Source organism: Phaenicophaeus curvirostris, chromosome 2, assembly GCF_032191515.1.
Source record: "Phaenicophaeus curvirostris isolate KB17595 chromosome 2, BPBGC_Pcur_1.0, whole genome shotgun sequence".
Classification (NCBI taxonomy): Eukaryota; Metazoa; Chordata; class Aves; order Cuculiformes; family Cuculidae; genus Phaenicophaeus; species Phaenicophaeus curvirostris.
Window position 1 is genome coordinate 53,138,194 of NC_091393.1, and position 19,993 is coordinate 53,158,186.

Here is a 19,993-nt window from a genome sequence, read left to right on the forward strand (position 1 = left end):
CCTCTGCCAACGAAAGGACGGTGATAGACAGTTCTAGGGTAATGCTGCATCATATTGGCACAGACACTTCTGCGTGAACTTATCACCTGAAGTAGAAACAGAAAGTTCAAGGGAGCTATAGAGGTTTAAGTTATTTTGCGGCACCAGAATTGGTAGAGCTGAAGTCCTAGCAACTCCTGGAGGCAGGACCATGTCCCTTTTGTTTAGTATTGTATCAAGCGCTTGGCATGCTGTAAATAAAAATATTAAATAAAAATAACAATTATGCTACAGTGCATTAATGTCTGCGTAGGGAGCCTTTGGCTGGCTGCATTATGTTTGTCAGTGCAAAAACTGTAGAAATTCCTCTTAAGGAGCTGTGGCCAACAAGGATTGTTCAGCCAGCAGTGTGACAGGGTTGTGCAGGATTGATTCTTACAGTGCTGTTTAAACTTTGCTAGCAGAGAAAGCAAACCAAAACAGCTTTAGACAGGAATTTCTGAGCAAGTCTGGGACCATCTGCGTTTATTGCTTTGCCAGTATTGGAAAAAGTGTTCTTCAATAACTTCAGTCCGTATTAAAATAAAACTAATTCAAAGTTCTTAAGGTATAAGCATGCATGCATGCATTCAAAATAGCAAGAAATAAGATTTTCAAATGCATTGATTGGAAGAAGATTTTTGCTATATAACTACAGAACACAGAGATTTAAATAACAGGCAGTAATAGAAGCACTTTCTATATATTTTATAGGTATTCCTAGTGAATTATGCATTTTTCCCTTATTACCTAAACATTTAAATTTAGCTGGCCTGCTTTTACCACTTTGCATCTCCTTCTGTGCAGGACAGCCTCTGTTGAATGTTGGATGATGGGATTATCAACACGATTTTATTTTCACTCCATCTTTCCTGGCTAAGTGATCTCTAACAGACTCTTCTGGCACACTGGGGAAGTTTCACTGGACTGGAGGCTGGCTGATGTTGTGCGCATGCACAAGAAGGGTCGGAGGGAGAACCCAGGGAACTACAGGCCTGTCAGTCTGACCTCAGTGCCAGGGAAAGTCATGGAACAGGTGATCTTGAGTGCTATTATGAAGCACATGCAAGAGAACCGGGTGATCAGGCCCAGTCAACATGGGTTCATGAAAGACAGGTTCTTGCCAAACTAACCTGATCTCCTTCTATGATAAAGTGACTCAGCTACTGGATGAGGGAAAGGCTGTGGATGTATCTTCTTGGACTTCAGTAAAGCCTTTGACACAGTTTCTCACAGCGTTCTGCTTAGGAAACTGTCAGCCTCTGGGCTGGACAGGCGCACACTCTCCTGGGTGGAAAACTGGTTGGATGGCCGGGCCCAGAGAGTGGTGGTAAATGGTGTGAAATCCAGCTGGAGGCCAGTGACAAGTGGGGTTCCCCAGGGCTCAGTGCTGGGTCCAGCCCTGTTCAGTGTCATTGTCAATGACCTGGATGAAGGCATCGAGTGCACCCTTAGCAAGTTTGCGGACGACACTCAGCTGGGTGGAAGTGTCGATCTGCTGGAGGGTAGGGAGGCTCTGCAGAGGGATCTGAACAGGCTGGACTGTTGGCCTGAGACCAATGGCATGAGGTTAAGTCTGGATAAAAAGCTGCCTGGAGGAGAGGGACCTGGGGGTGTTGGTTGACAGCCGACTGAACATGAGCCAGCAGTGTGCCCAGGTGTCCAAGAAGGCCAATGGCATTTTGGCTTGTATCAGAAACAGCATGACCAGCAGGTCCAGGGAGGATTTTCTGCCCCTGTACTCAGCACTAGTGAGACCCACCTTGAATATTGTGTTCAGTTCTGGGCCTCTTGCTACATGAATCACAGAATCACTAGGTTGGAAAAGACCCACTGTATCATCAACATCATGGAAGATGTTGAGGCTCTGGATCATGTACAGAGAAGAGCAACAAAGGTGGTGAAGGGGCTGGAGAACAAGTCTTACGAGGAACAACTGAGAGAGCTGGGGTTGTTTAGCCTGGAGAAGCAGAGGCTGACAGGAAACCACATTGCTCTCTATAACTACCTGAAAGGAGGTTGTAGAAAGGAGGGAGGTGGCCTCTTCTCCCTGTTGACAGGGGACAAGACAAGGGGGTATGGCCTCAAGCTCCACCAGGGGAGGTTCTGTCTGGACATCAGAAAAAATTTTTCACAGAAGGGGTCATTGGGCTCTGGAAGAGGCTGCCCAGGGAGGTGATTGAGTCACTATCCCTGGAGGTTTTTAAAAGACGGGTGAACAAGGTGCTGAGGGGCATTGTTTAGTGGTTGGTAGGAATGATCAGGCTCAATGATCCTGGAGGTCTTTTCCAACCTAGGGATTCTGTGATTCTGTGAGTTTGTGGTTGCCTCAAGAAGCAATGAGAATGGAGGAGTTAGTTTGCTACTTGACAAATGTTATAGGTCGGAACAGCTTTGGAAAAGGTCTCTGGATCTGAAATCTATGTATCAGAGTCAATTTTGTTAGTTAATTTCAGCAGTACTTTTAAGCTGCTGATTGCCAGGACCTGGGACAATCCATAGAGAAGGGAATAACTCAGCCCTTTCTGCTGTAGCTTTTATATTCTTTCACCTGGCAGCAGTTACTGGCAGGTGTTGGAGACAGGATATTAAGGTAAACAAACCTCTGGTCTGGCCCCGTAGGGCAGTTCTTTCAGTTTTATTTAGAGCCACATCTCAGCAGTAGAAGAGTCTGTAGCCTGATCCATTACCCAGTTAAAAGAACATGTTGCGACTCACTTAAAAGAAAATGCAGTCTTAAATTACACATACAGCAGCTAAAAGTAGCCTCGGCTTAAATTAAAGGGCATGTTTTCCCAAAGGGGCAGCTGGCTTTGGTAGCCCAAAATGACTCTTTTCCTGTGTTGGAGATTCTTTTTTTAAGGACGTAATACTTATGCCAAAATGCTTCCTGCTTCAGAGGCTCTGCTAATGCAGGCAAAAAGGCAAAGGTGAAGCATTATACACTACTATTGCATACTATTAAAACAAATACCCTTTTCTGGATCTATGAAGGTTTAATGGTTTGTTTTGGTTGTTGTTTTTTTTTTTCTTTTTAAAGACTGAGCAGGCTTTTGGCAGGAGTATAATAAGGACTCCAGAAGGAATTTAACATCATGCTTCCTATATCGTAATGCCAAGGTTTCATGGGCAAGCCAGACTTGTGGAAAATGCTTTCAGTTGTAGTTCACAATAACACCTATCATCTACTTGCATGTGGGGCTCCACTGAAGAGCTACATGAGTGCTTTATGCCAGCCATACACAGCAGAGGTAACTTATAGGAGTGGGTTATTATGTCTGTAAGAATACACTTAGATAGGAAGCAGCTGCCCAGGCTGTTTCTAAAACTGCAAGACAAAAACTAGAAAGGTCTTGATGTGTGAAGACAGCCTCAGATGCAAAAGTAGTCCTTGGGGCTGAATATGCTTGTGCAGGTCCAAATTAGCAATAATGTGTCCCAAAGGAGAGTGTCTAACACAGATCTGCCTGTTGTATCTTTTCTTCTCTCTCTCTCCTGGAAGTTAATCACATATTTTGTTTCATTTTTCTATACAGTAACTTTAGAGCCTCATTCCTTACTCAGTTTGCATTTCACCTCTTGGGTATATTTTGTTTCTGTTGTTCTTGCTGTGCTAGCTAAATAATGCAAGAAGACTAATAAATTAAAATAAATTTCTGATTGGTGTAACATCAGTTTAGCTATCTAGAATAATTTAGTGTTACTGGATACTTTAGATGATGAGTCCATGATGTTTAGAGTAGAAAATAATAAAATGTACTCAATTGATTAAGCTCTTAGTAGGAGCTTAAGAATTAGCATACTGTCTAATAGCAAATAATTAATAATTATCAAGAAGAGGTGATAAAAGGTTTCAGTCTTATAGACTATCTTACTTGATAACCTTGATCAGCAAACTTCATTTAAAAAAAGTTCTAACCCGAACATAACTCTGTAAAAGCCATGAGATGGCTTTAACACTTTGTCTCTTGAACAGGATGCTGCTGTTTTGGCAGACAGTCCCAAAGTGCTGCCTTTTGAGACTAGCACATGCTTCAGATTGAGGGGCATGTTGCTAGGCTGACTGGCAAAATGTTCCCAAGTGGAGGTTTTCCCTGCAAGCAAAATTTCTGTTCTGAAATGAAGTAGTACAGGATATTTATAAAGCAACTTACTGAAAGATTTTGTCCTGCACTTCATTAACTACGCATGTCAGAGTAGGAAGATGAGTACTGCAGTGGTGTTTGCTCTATAAACTGTAGTTGGAGATACAGTCTGGTTCTGTTCACACATTTCTCTGAAGTGACAGCTGTTTGAGTCAAATTTAAGGCAAGAGAGAACTTGTAGAGATGTAGGAATGAGTAGATCACAGCTTCTGGGGTGGGCCTGTGGCTAATCGATCTTTATTGAGCTGGAGGAAGGTGAATAAGTGTGGCTTGCGCGGAGAGGGAAAGGTACTGCGTGACAAGGGGGAGAGCTCTGGAATTTAAGGGGGCTCTTTTAAAGCACATTCCCTATTTGCGTGGCTCTGTTATGGCTTGCAACTTCTCATTTAGTTTAGAACTGCTTCTGCCTCTGACTGATGACATTGAAGCAAGCTTCTGGTTGTTCTTCTGCTCGTGTGGGTCTGGGCACACTAGCTTTCGGCTTCACTTACGCCTTCACTCTAGTGAGCAGAAAGGTCTAGTGAAGTGTTTCGCACAGGAGCCAAATAAGCATAGCCTGAGGTTCTCATTGGCATGTAGCAGATTTGTGACAGCCACAGATCTGGCATTTCAAGTCAAAATACAACAAACTGATATGTTTTCATGCAAAGTCTTTGGCCTACAAAACAAGATAAAGATGAAGAAGCACAAGGCCCTGGAAAGTTGTGGAGTGAAACAAATGCATCCTTTCTTTGCAGCTTTCTTTTTGAGTGGCACAGATAATAGTGCTTTAGGAAGCTAGAAAAAAATTGGTTTCTTACCCTCTGTTGTTGAAATGATGAGATATTCAGTTTCAAAATGGACACTTTGAATATGTCATCCCTTCTGCCCTTGTTCTGACACAGCAGAACAATTGGTTTGAATGCTTGCCTCTAGCCATACTCTTTTCAATCATCTGCACAAGGTTTCTTGCAGTCAGAACAAAGAGATGGAGCTTTGCAGAATACCTTTTATGGTTTTGAAAACACTTCTTAGCAGCACCATGCTCAGCTGACATTTATATCTGGGCATTCAGCAGACACTAGTAGGAATGGGAATTCCTAGCACACTATGCCAAGAAATGACTCTTCCCCATATTTTCACTGTACCTGCTAAGTGTCGTAATATAAAGCCTGAAGCGGCAATGATCTATCAAACCACTACAATAGTGGAATTCAAACCATCTAGATGTGGCTATCTATCAAACCACTATAGCAGATCATGTAGCAGCAAAACTACTTTGCTAAGAAACAGAAAAATTCTCATTTTAAGTAATAAATTCTCATTGCTTTTAAGACTGGAATGCAATAGTTTGAATGCATCTTATGTGTCAAAAGGGCTGAGCCTAGAGAAGTGAGCAGAGTGGTTGGTTCTGTTTCATTCTAAGATCACAAAACATTGCATGTTTCTGCTACTTAAACACATATTTCAGAGGAAACACTTTAAACTTACATTGCTACAAACGAGAAATTTGAGGTAAACTTGGATCGCTGAGATTTTCAAACCTTCTTAAATTTTTTTAGTCGTCTACTGCAATCTAGGTCTAACTGATACACTTAAGTAGCTCAGCACATATACAACAATTCCTTAAAATATCTTTAAAGTGATGATGGATTGTAGAGGAACAACTCTCTGGTGATGGGTGATAGCCTAGCACTCTACAGGGCTGAGTTCAAGTAAAGTTGTAGATTTCTTTGACTTCAGGCAGGTCAAATGAGGTCAATTTCCCTGGAAGGAAGAAGTGTTTAATGGAGCTTCTGTGTCTCACAAGAGCTGTGTTGTGATTAATACAAAGGAAGTTGTGAGGAGACCTGTTTATCTAGCTTTCTATTTAGATGACTCAGAGCAGATTAGTTTTTAAAATTTACTGATGCTATGGAGTTAAAAAGACCTGTTTCACAAATTAAAAAAAAAGAGCAAGGCCATCTGTGTGGGGAACTTTTCACTTCCTGATTTAAAATGACCAGTCCATATGAGGAGAATATTTGACCACAACAACTCAGGACAGAAAGAACATAGTGTCAAAATTGATATGGGGGAATTGTGAAGATGCTGCAGTTGGTGTAAGATTTTTGCTTTCTAGATCACATGATGAACTAGGCTCACACATGTGTGATGTGGAAACAGATGAATACAGAGGATCTCCAATCAGCAGGAATTCTTGAAACCACATGTCTGACATATACCACGTGTGCTATCTCAGAACGGAGGGAAGAAAAGTGGTCCATTATTTGGGAAACTTAGTACTCATTGTTGCCTTTAACTTAAGATAAAAACCTCCCCTGATCACCATGAGCTTTCAAAGATGATTGAGACTGACCTCACAATAACAGTGGCCAGCTTCTTCAGCACTTTTGGGTGCCTTCCATCAGGTCCCATAGCCTTGTGTATGCCCTACCTCCTTCACTAAGTTTCAGTTTTCCTTGCTGCAGGCCTTCCTCTTGGTCTTTGCTGTCTGGGATACCGAAGGGGCATCTTACCACTGAAAATAGAAGTGCAGAAGTCACAATGACCTGATCTTCTCCTCGTTTTTTTTGTAAAGGTTCCTATTTTGATTCAGCAACAGGCCCACATTTTCTTTATTCCTTTCCTCTTGCTCTTGTTGTACCTGTAGCAGCTCTTCTTTTTGCCTTTCATGTCCTTTGCTGGATTTAGCTGTCAGTGTGCTTTGGCTTTTCTAACCTCATCCCTGCCCACTCTGACGGTATCTATCTTCCTCCTGAGTTGCCTGACCCCTGTTTTCTATTTATCGTAGACTTCCTTTCTATGTTGGAATTTAATCAGAAGCTCCTAATTCATCCATTGCAAGGTCTCCTACCGCCTTGCTTGGCAGAGAAGGATGGGCCATTCTAGAACTTGGAGGAGTTGATCCTTGAAAAATCAATCAGCTCTCCTGGTCTCCTTTTCTTTCAGGGCCTGTATCCTGTGGGATGCTTCCAAGCAGGTCCCTGAGCAATGTCTGCCCTCCTGGCAGCATCTTGAATGCTACCCCATCTCTTTTTATGAACTTACAATGTCATGTTGTATAATTTTTTTCCATCTTTCTTTTTATACAAATGTAGTTGGTGCATACTTTCTAATCCAAGACTGACCTCCACCTCCTGCTCCCTCTGTCTCATTGGGACTGTACATGAATGTATCCTGCAGTAATACTGGAGTAGTTCTACGAGATCAAATGACTTGGAATAAATCTGGCTTGAGGTGACAAAGAGGCCCCTCTGTCCTTGCAGCAGAACTAACATTGACTTCTATTACACAGCCTTCTGAAGGATTCTCTGAAACTGTTTTGTGCCTGGACTGCCTTTATTTTATTAAAGTAATGAAATAATACATCTTTACCAACTCTTCAATGCCCTTTATATTAACAAAGCATGCATTATTTCATCTCTGTCTAATTAACATCCTATTTAATAGGTATCTCACTTCATGTTAGGTTCCTGTATTCTTAAGAATTTTTACTAATTTAATTGAGAGCAGTCTCAAATTAATTGTATAATTAATCTTGTCAAATTAGGTAACATTTCATATGGCATCTTATTAAAGAAACTTGAATATTTTAAATTACCATGCTATTAGGCATTAATAAAGAAGTTCTTCCTCTGTATTGTTCTGCTTTATATCACAAAGAAGGTAATTGCAATATAAATTGCAATATAAAAGCTAAGTTCTATAGTACGTTAATAATTAGATACACATTATTCCCCATTAAAGCTTTTTCTCTTATTAATTCAATCATAGAATGAATAAGCCTTTTTTAAAGCAGGAATAATAACTTCCCCCCCCCCCCCCGAAAAAAAAAAATACTAGGAATGAACTATTGTACTAATGGCTGAACAACTGGGTGACTAGAATTTGAGCTGTTGCTTGATGGATGTCTCAGAGAAGCAGGTTTCAGAGAAACCTAATGCTGCGCTGTGGATAACTTAAAGACACATATAGCTGTGGAAAGCTCTCTTTGCATCTCATATTTGGGAATATGTACATGTTGATTTCTTGACTTAGAGTGAAGAGGTGTACTCCCTGATGTGCTCCTGTGGATCACAGAGCACAGTGGCCTCCTTACAGAGCCTGAAAGGTTTGCCTCCAGAGACCTCTGGGGGTGGCAATAAGGCTGATCTACAAGACCAGGGAATTGGAGGTCATGACTGTGACGTGGGAGAAGAAGGCAGGTGTGCTGGGAAGAGGGGATTGGACAATGAGTATATGGAAATTGTACTCAAGGTCAGAAAGCCCAAATACTGTATTACATCTGTGGGTGCCAAAGAGATTTTCATTTATGTAATATATTTGTCCAGTATTTTAAATCCTTAATCTCAGTGCCTGTAGTTGTATATACTAGAAGTGCCCTTTAGATTAAGTACTTTAAGCACAAGAAATCATCCATGCATGAATGCTGAGTGAATAAAACAGCATTTCACATAGGGGACATATGTCTGGGTATACAATAAATTGCAATATCAGCCATATACGTAGAACAACCTGTTCAGTTACTGCGGAGAGGGAAAACCATAAACTAGCAGTGTTAAAACTACATTGACCAGATAGCCAATGTTATTGCCATCTTGCTGGTGCATCACATGAAAATTCACAAAATTGTCTCTGTGAATGCATTCTACCATAGTGCAGTGGATCAGCCAGCTGTCCATGAAAGGCAGGACCAGGAAAGGCAACCTCTTGCCATCATTCCTCTTCCACTGTTCTTCCTCCTTCTTTCCCAGGTATACTCACCTCTAGATTACCTGGAAGTGCACTCAACCATGATCTTTGATTTACATTGGAAAATATCCTGTCAGATCCAGCTCTACCTCCCTTAAGCAGAGCGTTGTGAATACCAGCTCATCTATTTATTTATACAATTGAACAGGACAAATGTATTTCGGAAGAAAAGAACATTGTCTCTGTGGCATTTAAAGTAAAAGATGGAGAGGGGAAACAGGAAGGAGATGTTGAATGGAAACATTAGATTCAGCCTGATATCAAGTGTTCCTATTTGCTATTTGAGGCTAGACCTTTCTCATTGTCTTCTACTTAGCTCTATTTTTCCTCAGAAAAGTCCTATTTCAGAACAGAAGTCCAAATTTATTTTGAAATCTTGCCAAAAAACCCTTCTTCATTTTTCTTGGCTGAGGATAATGACCAAATGTGATCAACATTTGCAAATAGGATTTATCTCCCTCTTCTACGCCAAATCTGCTGTCACTTCTTTTGGTCTCTGTCACTCTCTCCTGTTTTTCTTTTCTTTTCTTTTCTTTTCTTTTCTTTTCTTTTCTTTTCTTTTCTTTTCTTTTCTTTTCTTTTCTTTTCTTTTCTTTTCTTTTCTTTTCTTTTCTTTTCTTTTCTTTTCTTTTCTTTTCTTTTCTTTTCTTTTCTTTTCTTTTCTTTTCTTTTCTTTTCTTTTCTTTTCTTTTCTTTTCTTTTCTTTTCTTTTCTTTTCTTTTCTTTTCTTTTCTTTTCTTTTCTTTTCTTTTCCTGTTATGTGTAAACTGACATGGAGAACTTTTCACCCAGCTCTGCCATTGGGATCCCATTATCCCAACGGCCAGCCTAATAGACTGATTAGGTGCCACACAGATGTTGTCTAGTAAGGGACCCATGCTGACACTTCACCTTTATTTCTCAAACACAGGATGTTAACAGGATGCAATATCAAAGAATCCTTTTCCAACTTATTGTTTTTTGAGGACAGAATCTTCCCAAATTTGTTTTTGTGTGACAGGGATTGTGACAAAGCACCGAGTTGATGCATACAGCGTGCAATAGTCTGAAAGAACTTTAAAGTCAAAGAAGGTAGACAAACCTGTGAGACACAGTTGGGAAAGTCTTCAAGTTCTCTTTTCCTGATAAGAAGTGTATTAGATAAGAGAAGTCACTGCAGAACCCTGATAAAAATTATAGCAAGAATTCCTCTGAATAACAAGACTTCACAGCTCAGCAGGCAGTTCACTGCCATCCTGAATAGTGAGAGGCACGAGGAGATGGCTCCTGAAGACAAATGGGAGAAAAAAAAAGCTTAGCAGAACATGTTGCAGACACAGCTTCGAAGGTTTAAGCACAAATGCTGGTTTTTCACCATAGCAGCAAAAACGTCACATACTGTGAAAATCTAATGCACTACACATGCATGTAGCTGCTACTTGAGTGAGTAATTACTGTGGGAGTGACACTGCCATTATTTGACAAGTCCTGGACAGTGAAACACTGAGCAGGAGCTATGTGGTCACTGCAGAATGCAATGCTGGGAAGGTATCATGTTGAACTACATCCATCATTTTGAGCCTAGATTCAATCTTAAGGCACCAAGACTTGTAATTTTAAAAGAATATAAGCCCTTTGGAACTCTATCTGCTCTCTTCAAGGAGTGTGAAATGTAATGCTTGTCTTTGTAATTTGGTATCATTTGAACCTGATAGAGTTCAATTCTTGCTGCATTTTTTTCAAAGCCATAATTCTGATTTGTTTGTGGGTTGTTATTGTTTGTTGTTGCTTTGGGATTTATTTTTGCTGTGTGTAATGATATCTGAATAACCCTGATGCATCGCTTCTCCCCACGTAATCTGTAATATTGACCACCCTGCACTGCACTGCTTCTGGAAATTTGGCTTCAGCCCTGTCAGCCACACTGCTCAACCTGTCACTGGCCTCCTGCTGGTAAGACTGACAAAGCCAGACTCACTCTCCAAAGAAGAAGGGGGAAGAAAATGTCCTGGAGATATATTTCTTCTGTAGCTTTTATTAAAATCAATCTTGCTCACCTGCAGGGTTTCTTTTTATTATTTTAAACATTTTTCTCCTCACAGTCATTCCACATTATCGTTCAATGTTAATAAAACTGGTTGCTTGCAGTGAGGAGAAAAAAATGCTTTTTTATCAGGTATTAGAAGAACATGCTGAGTCCAATTGCTGCCTCTTGCAGTTAGTCATTTGTTTCTTACAGCTCCTGCCCCTCCTCCCCAACATCCCACCTTCTAAAGCAAATGGATTTTTGGGGAGAGAGGCCTGAACACAGATGTCAAGCCCTAGAGTTGTGCTGCAGTCAACTGGATGGCACGGAATGTGCCTGTTTCCTTAGGGCTTGGAGCCGACCCATTTCTAGTTTGGGAACTGGTTATGGCTTTGTACTGCATCCTTCAAGTCTCCATGCCTTTGGCCATAGAATCCACTTTCATAAATTGCTGCTGTCAGGTAAGCTTTGATCTGCAGGGCAATAGACAGTAAAGAGGACAAATTTATCGAAATATCTCTGCTTCCCTCAATGCTTTTGTTTGTAAGGAGATGTTTCACAAACTGCTTGGTAATACAAGAAAAGCCCTTCAAGGGAAACAATCTCTGAATTCATCATGTCTTTAAGACTTCGACTTAGAGCAAATCTCATACCCATGTTCAAGTAGTTAATATAAATTTTGCCAAGGTCTGTGGTATACATAGGAAAAATTTTTTTATTTAGGTCAACTTGGCTCTGAAACATTCATAGAGTGTGGAAAACTCCAGGTATTTAGGGAGGAATTCGACTGATGCTTTGTAGAGCCCTGGGAGCAGAGATGAGAGCAAAAACCTGAGCCTTGAGAAAGAACCTACTTATTTCTATAATGCTTAGATTCATCCCTGGAGGCAATTTCTAGCTCTGCCAGGAAAGGAATGGTTGCTTAGCCTCCACCTTTTTGTGAGACTCAAGTAAAGACGATGAAATTCTGTTGCAAACATCAGAAAGCACCAGTACAGCGAGCTTTTCTGACAAGTGAGTAGGAGAGCTGAAGTAGTCAGTTGCATGGGAAATGTGTGCTTGGATAGGTAACTTTATTACAGCATCAGCAGATGGGCTGAGAGAAAATGTATTTGTAAATCATTTTGAGGTGTTCGGTTGGAAGACTCCACATACTGTGTTTTGGAGAAGTCTGGTAAGTGTTTAGGTATAGACTTCCTGAGAACCTTTGAACATGTGACTGATTTTACCTCTTTTGGGTGAAAACGCAGCATAAACTTCCAAATGCATCCCAGCTGCTAAGTTGCCACATGTGCTTCCAGAAGCAACTTTGGCTAACTCTGTTTTCACCCTAGAGGTCTTGCTGTGGCCCAATCCTAAAGCTGCCTTTCAGGATAAGGTTGGAGATCTCTGCTGCTGTTCTGTACCACTGCTTTTTTCTGAGAAAGTAATATTTCTGCTCTCCCCAACCTCACAAGTCATCCTCTTAAACAGAAACTGAGTCAGCACACACATCCTGCAGTCACGTAGGGTAAGCTTGCTGCCCTGGACTAGAATGTCATCTTAAATTCTGCCTTTTCCTTCCCTTTCCTCCTCATTATTACTGTCCCTCATGACACCAGCAACAGGACAGCCCTGGTTACACTCTCAAGCCCTCCCATGACATGTTTGCAGGGAACAAGCCTGTGGGTATAGCACAGGGAGGTCCAGCATGCATCTGTCTTCCTGGCCCCTGTTGTAAATGATAACTAATCCTGCAGGAGAGAGAAAAGGGGCTGTCCTTTCGCAAATATTGGCATCTTTCCCAAGCGACTCAACAGCAGCATACAGATTCTGCTTACTATGGTCCTGTACTGTACAAATGGATACACTGGCCATACTGAGTTTGGTATGGTCACTCAGACAAAGCCTGCATATCACTAGCGATGCATAGATCACTGAAGATACTTATGGTTCAGTAGGGAATTCAGAATGAGTATTTCCATTAAAGCAATTCTGTCTCTGCAAGTCAGCTTACAGTTCCTTTCAATGAGTAGCTGTAGAAATTGTTCTGGAGAATTGTCTACACTGAAGATTTGTTATAAAAGAAATTGAAGGGAGCTTGAGGTATAATGCTATTTTCTTATTCCGGTTTTCCTTCCTCCTTTGGTGTGAAAAGAAAGCAACTATGAATCGTTGTCATGGCAGAAGCTGCATCAATGAGATTTTGGAGCTGTTTGATCAGGACAGTACTAAACCAACATGGCAACAATCTAGGGTGTAATATAGCCCATTAAATTCAAGTTAGCCTACTAAGCTTTCATCTTGATACTCTTAAGAAGTTGCTTTCCTTCAAAAATGTCCCTGTTTGATGGAAGCTCCTGGGTCTGGCATGCATGTTCTGGGCAGGAGATAGTCCAGTGAAGTAGAAAACATAATTTGCTTTGCTTAAAACCACGTACTCCCAGCTGAGGGTTTTTGTTTTTATTTCCTGTAAAGATTTTATTTGGAGAGAGGAACATGAAGAGAAAAGGAGGAGGAGAATGAAAGGCAGATTCCTGCCACTTCAGGAGACCTGAACATTAAAGACAACATTGATATTCTTATGCATGCAAGACTTCAGAGAACAGTGTTTCTCAACATGCCACTACCGAGTAAGGGCAGAGCTACAAGCTCTGTACTCTACAAGGCTATGCAGAGAGTCAGAGAATACCACCTGGATGTCTGCTGTAAGAAAATGCAGAAATAGTTCTAAAGAGAAAGTATTAAATTGGGCTTCAATATCTGGATTATTTATATTGGGGTCTCATTGGTTAGGATATAAGTGTCTTCCTTTCTAAAGGTCATCCAGCCCTTTTATGCTAGATAGAATATACACATACTAGGATATTAGTTGATTACATGACCTTGCGGTATTTTTAATGGCCCCTGCGTGTTTTAATGGCAGAGTAAGTGTTCAGAGAGCAAGTAAGCAACCTGATGGATGATGAGGGAGGATGCAAGGAAAGAAGGAACATTCCCTCAAGTAGTTTCTATTCTTATGTGTTCCCTAGATTAGTCATGAAATATTGGACAACAACTTCAGTCCAAAACTCCCAATGTCTCACTACCAAGTGACTGAAGCTCTGTAAATTTTTTGCAATGGTTAAGAATTTAGAAGCGGGGGACTTTTTTTGCTGTTTTGTTTGTTTTTTTTTTTTTTTAAATTTCTGTCTTGATCCTAGAGAGTACCAACTACTGAAAGCAATCCTCTAGAGAAAAAAACATCGATTTTCCCCCTGCTCTTCATTCTGTTCGAACTCTACAACTTCCCTAATTCCCCTAGGGAACAATTCTCTTCCCTACAAAGCTACACTCAGTTTCAAAATTGACTTGAAAACAAGGAAACAAAAATCTGCCTTTCTTTTTCTTGTGTTCTAAAAGTTCTGACAAGGGCCTTTCTCCAGAGGGCCATCTTCTTCAATCTATTTGTGTTTACTGTCACCTGCCAACATTTTGTTCTGTGTTAAGGAGACAGTGAGTTAGATATGCTGTCTCCTTTTGCAGCTTCTTCTACCCACAGGCCAGCTTCCTACTAGACGTATCTGAACCTGATCTTCAGCTTGATCCCTACTGATTGCTCTGACTACTTGTCTATGTCCAGAACATTTATATTATTACATGGACGAGTCTCTTTAATTGCCTGTATTTATCTCTGCTTTTCTCTCTACTTTCTTTTTCAGTTTGTTCTGCATTTGGGAAAGATCAGAAGCCATGAAGCATGACACAGGAACCTCCTCTAGTGAGACACTATTAAGCTGTAGTAGGAACCTTTTATTTCTATTGGAATTCTGTATTAAAGTACCTGGTTACTTAATTAGACAGACTTATTGCGATTTTAAATATCCACATGACTTGTGCGATTATTATTCAAGCTCTTTTAAATGCCCTCTACCTATGACATATTCTGTCTGATGTGGGTAGTGACACACACAAAGACAGGAAAAAGATGTCTCTGTGTCATTCTAAGCATCATGTCAGTGCTGTTCTATGAAATATTTTGAGTTCCTGAGACAGCAGGCATTTCAGTGAAATAAAGAGCAGTATCAAAATATTGGCTCATTTCCTTACCTGTTATAGCTATACACTAGTTACACTTTCTTACCCAGATGGAAGATAGAATGCTATTCGGAGCACGTACCTGGGTATTAGATCCTATGTGTAGCATACTTTTACGAGGCCAGAGACCTCTATTCAGCTCCACTGGCCTGAAGACTGGATTGCTTCTTTGTCTTCACAGTAATTCACTTTCCTGTACTCCAGCTTCAAAGGAACTCAGATAAACACTTTGCTTCCTCTATAGGACATTAGGGATAAAAGACCTGACACAAAGGTTTCAAAACATTTCTTTCTAGTTAGTAGAAAATATGTAAAATTCTGTTAAGAACATGCATACTTTTAACCACTTTTGTTTAATGACATTTTTTTTCTGATGTAAAAATACACTTTCATGATTGCAATCAATCATGACTTTCCCTCTGTAACATGATGTATGTTGTCTCTTTACCAGCCAGCTTTTTTCCCCAATGTCAGATGGATGTTCAGTTGCAAAAGAACTAGTGTTCTCCTTGCTGTAAACCCAGTTTGCTTGCTTTGTTGAAAATCCTACTCTGAGAGTGGTGCCCTTATGTTTAGTTGTGTAACAATTTTCTTCTTTCCTAGGGATGACCTGTTTTCTTTCAAGACAAGCATCACCCTTTGCATAAACACATCACAAGTTCCAATAGAAAGCATTCAGTAAACTTGAGAAATTACAAGACATGGGTTGCTCTACTACGGCAGCCTTTATGCACAGAAATGTTCCAGGTGTAGCAGGTCCCAGCTGCAGCAATAATGGAGATAAGTCTACAGATAATCCACGTAGTCAGAGATTTCTTGGGTTTACTTTGACAACAGTCTGACTCTTTTCTCTATTAACTCTGCTTCTAAACTTCAAGGACACTGTCACTGAACAACCTCTGAGCTCATGTCACATTCTCTTTGAAGCTGTTGTTAAAGAAGATAGCCATCTACTAATGTGCCTTTAAAGGGGAAAATCTTGTCGTTCTCTTATAGCAAGAGCTATATCTTTTCCATAAAGCTTAGTTTTGTGTCGTCCACAGAAAACATCTACCAATACTCACTTTTGCATTTAAGAAATGTTTACATGTGACATGTTATGAAGCTAGGAGTTCTCGGCAGAAGAGCTTTTAGTAATGGTTTAACCGTAGCTGGCTTAGTCATGCACTATTTTAAGATTTTTCTGCTTTGGAAAATCTCATTTCAGTGTTAAAATATTTGTGGCGTTGCAATGTTATTTCCATGGTGCCCTGCTTAGCTCCAGGTCACTTATATTTTGTCAATCAGTCCTACAGTGTTAGTTATTTATCTATCACTTAATAACCATGCTGCAGAGAATAATTTATCTGGCATAGCATGGTAATTTGTACTATAATTTCACCCCCGCTGCTGTAGAGTTGCATTCCGTTACAGCAATGATTGAAGAAAATTAAGATTCCTAGGTCGCACTTTGGGCTCTATGTTTTCTGCCTTTCATAATTTTGTTTCACTTCATCATCTTTGACTGAAGAAAGGGTTCATCTAGAAATGTGAGAAGTGGCAAAAATCACAGCATTGTTCAGCTCACTAGGACACAGTCCATGAAGGTAAAGGGAAGGCTACTGTGTAGTTTTGAAATTGACTCAGGATACTCCAACTCCAACAAAGCTGAACACATTGTAAAAGATCTGCAGACAAGCTCAACCCACATTTTTTGTTTCTCACTTCTTTTAGAAATTTACAAAGATATATACTTAACAATGAACAGGCTGCCCAGGGAAGTGGTTGAGTCACCTTCCTTGGAGGTGTTTAAGGCACGGGTGGATGAGGTGCTAAGGGACATGGTTTAGTGATTGATAGGAATGGTTGGACTCGATGATCCGATGGGTCTCTTCCAACCTGGTTATTCTATGATTCTATGATTCCATGATTCTATGATGCACCCTTTTCTCCCAAAGTCTAGCCACTGTTAATGTCAGCCAAGTATAGAATCCAACCTCATCAGACACTCATCTGCACTAATTTAGGAGCCATTTATTGCAATTAAGTGTGAAACAAGAAAAAGGAGTAAATATAAAGAAAGAGGGCTGAAGGTAAAAACGGTTACTCATAGAATTGGTTTTACTCAGCCTCTTTTGCACAGAATAATAAACATACATGATTTTTTTTTTCAAACCATGTATTTTAATATAATGATTAGATGGTGGAACTTCTTGCAGTTCAGGTGGCCAGCCACCACGGAAATACTCTACTTCAGGCACTCACCTTTAGACTGAGGAAAACGTGGGGACTATAACTTGGATTTGAACAACGGATTTTATCCATTGCCTGCTATTAAGTACTGTCATGTTGCCTGTTCTTTCTGTGGAGCAGAGAAACTTTAACATTCAAATTGTCTCCAGATGTTGCATCCTTCGAAAAAGGCATTAGAGATGGTTTTTTTTTGATACTAGCAGAACTGATTGATACCTGCAAAAATGAGCCTCTGGTCAGACTTCTATGTGCTAAGGAAGTATAAATAGTAACAGAATCAGCAATATCAGTTTTATGATGACTAATTCAACTATGAGTCATCCTCTGAACAATTCAGGGGGCTTGCTACAGGCCTGCTTCTGCATTACTAGCATTTATTTATTTTTAGGTGGCATTATTTTTCCTGGAGAAGAGCTTCTACAGAAGCGCTTCTACAGAAATTGCTGGGCAGCCAGTGAGTATGATCTGCTAATCCAGTGTTTAATCCTGTGTTGACACCAAATTGGTCTTTTCTCTCTCTCTTTTTTTTTTTTTTTTTTTGAGTAAGGTGTCCCTGTGTTTGCTATTTTATTTACTTCAGCTCTGTTTCTGTAGGGTAGAACAACATAGTAAGGAAAGGCTATTATCATCTATTATTTCTTTCTGAATTGTACTTTATCTCCATAGCACACTAAACTTGGTTAATGTGTACTTCAAACTGGTAACTCGATTTTAATTCTCAGAAGTTACTTACATCAGACTAAGGACTTCAGCTTTGACCCATATTTCTTTATTTAACAAGGCACTTGAGAGGTAGATATCTGCTAGCAAATACAGATGTAGTGTGTCTACAGTCTGAATGATGTTTTTGTTGTTTGCAAGTCATAAATAACATTGTGCTGGTAAACCAGTGGCTATCTTTTTTCATTATCACAATCTCAGTCAATCTACCTAGAAATAGTTCTGAGCATATTTTGGACTTATAGTTTTGGTTTTGGTTTTTTTTTTTATCTGAACTCTTTGTGAATGAGGAAACACTCTTGAAACATGACAGCATCTGGAAATAAGCAAGGCAGCAAGAATTCATTACTGCTGGTTTTCCATCTTCAGAAATTCTGATATAATCCAAACATCAAGCAATCAGTCTGAGGAGAACCACAATCAGCAATCTTGATTGAGGTGTGGTTCCCCATCTTGCTTTATTTGTAAGTAGCTTCTTGCTTGCTGAACTTTGAGGCTAATTTATTGGAAAAATTTAGTTCTCAGTATAGTCTCTTGCTGCCTCTTTCTGTTACTTCGTTTTCAAGGATGCCTTCCTCCTTCCCTATCTCCTTGGTCTTATTTTGCAGATGTTCCTTCCATTTAGCCTCTCCAGGTGATACATGATAAGCATCCACTCTACTGCTAAAATTCACAGAAAATTCTGGCAAGCCTTCCTAATGGCCTTTTAAAAACAACGAATAATAATAATAAAAAAGTTGATTATTTTAAAAAATGTTAACAGTATTATTATAGATTGTGTATTAATGTGCTATAAAATATGTCATTTGGCAGATCTTCCTTTCATTGCCTGTGCTGGTCTTGAGTGCAGAAAATGTCAAAATGTTACAAGGGTTACCTTTGACCCCTTTTGGAGAGGAAGGCTAGAGACAAAAAGGACTGGTCATAGGAAACCTCTGGAAGTCTTTACAATTCACTGCATTGAGCAAGGTGGGGAGAAGGACAGGTGGAGCAGCTTGTGTATTAAAGTTTGGTTTTCAGAGCTCATCTTCGTGTGGTGAGAATATGATTGGGAGAATCATAGTTCGCCCTAGAGTCTGAGTCCATCCACACTGGATGCTCTGGAAAGCCAGGGCTTAGCACCGAAGTCCCGGACTGTCTGTCAAAGAGTACTGGCTTTGAGGCATTGCACTCAAGCTTTGAGTCAGCTAAAAAGCATGTAAGTAGCCACATGTCTTTTTAAGACCTTTACTGAAATTTGAGAGGAGGTTAAGTCCTCCATGTAAATACAACTCAGAATAGATACTGCCATACTGCTAGAAGTGTTTTAAATGCAGAAACATTTTAGATACCAAGACAGATATGAAAACTAAATCTTTGTATCTGCCTTGTGCTAGCTTTACACTGATGTAACAGCAGATTTTAATCTTAAAGATATATCCATCAGCATATAGCACTGATACAGCCACTAGTCATAATAGAACAAATTGCCACAGCTGACCAAGTCCTTGGAGTACAGTAAATTCTGGAGGGGTTGTTCTCTTTATACTAACACCAATTTTCACTCTCAGGTAAAGAAATATTACACTGCATTTCTATAGCACCACATAAAGATTTTGGCACAAAGCCTAGAAGATAATCTAGATACCAAGGCAACTGATAGGAGGGAAGTGAAGAACTCCTCTGCCTTTCTTTTCATTTTTTTAAAGTCTTAAATTGCTTTCTACTAATGTGGAAGAATCTGAAACCTCATATGGAGTCTTAATTCTTCTCACTCTACAAGCCAGATGAGAGAGTGGAATGAGTAACGTTTTATCCCTGGGCATAAGTCATCTCAGCTGAGCCAGGAATGAGGACATTTCCACGGTGTCAACCCATAAGCAAAACTGAGGAAAATACTTGACAGTTTGCTTCTCTACTGGTAAAAGCCACTTTCAAGGATTCTATTATTTCCAACTATTGGTTTTCAGTCATCCCCATTCTACTGCTGCTTTTTACTCACTCGCCTACTCTACTCAGCCCTTTTTCATCCACTTTTTCTCTTCATCCATCTTAGACTGTCTCCCTTATGGATTACCCTACCAGAAAGAAAGGGTTTCTTCAG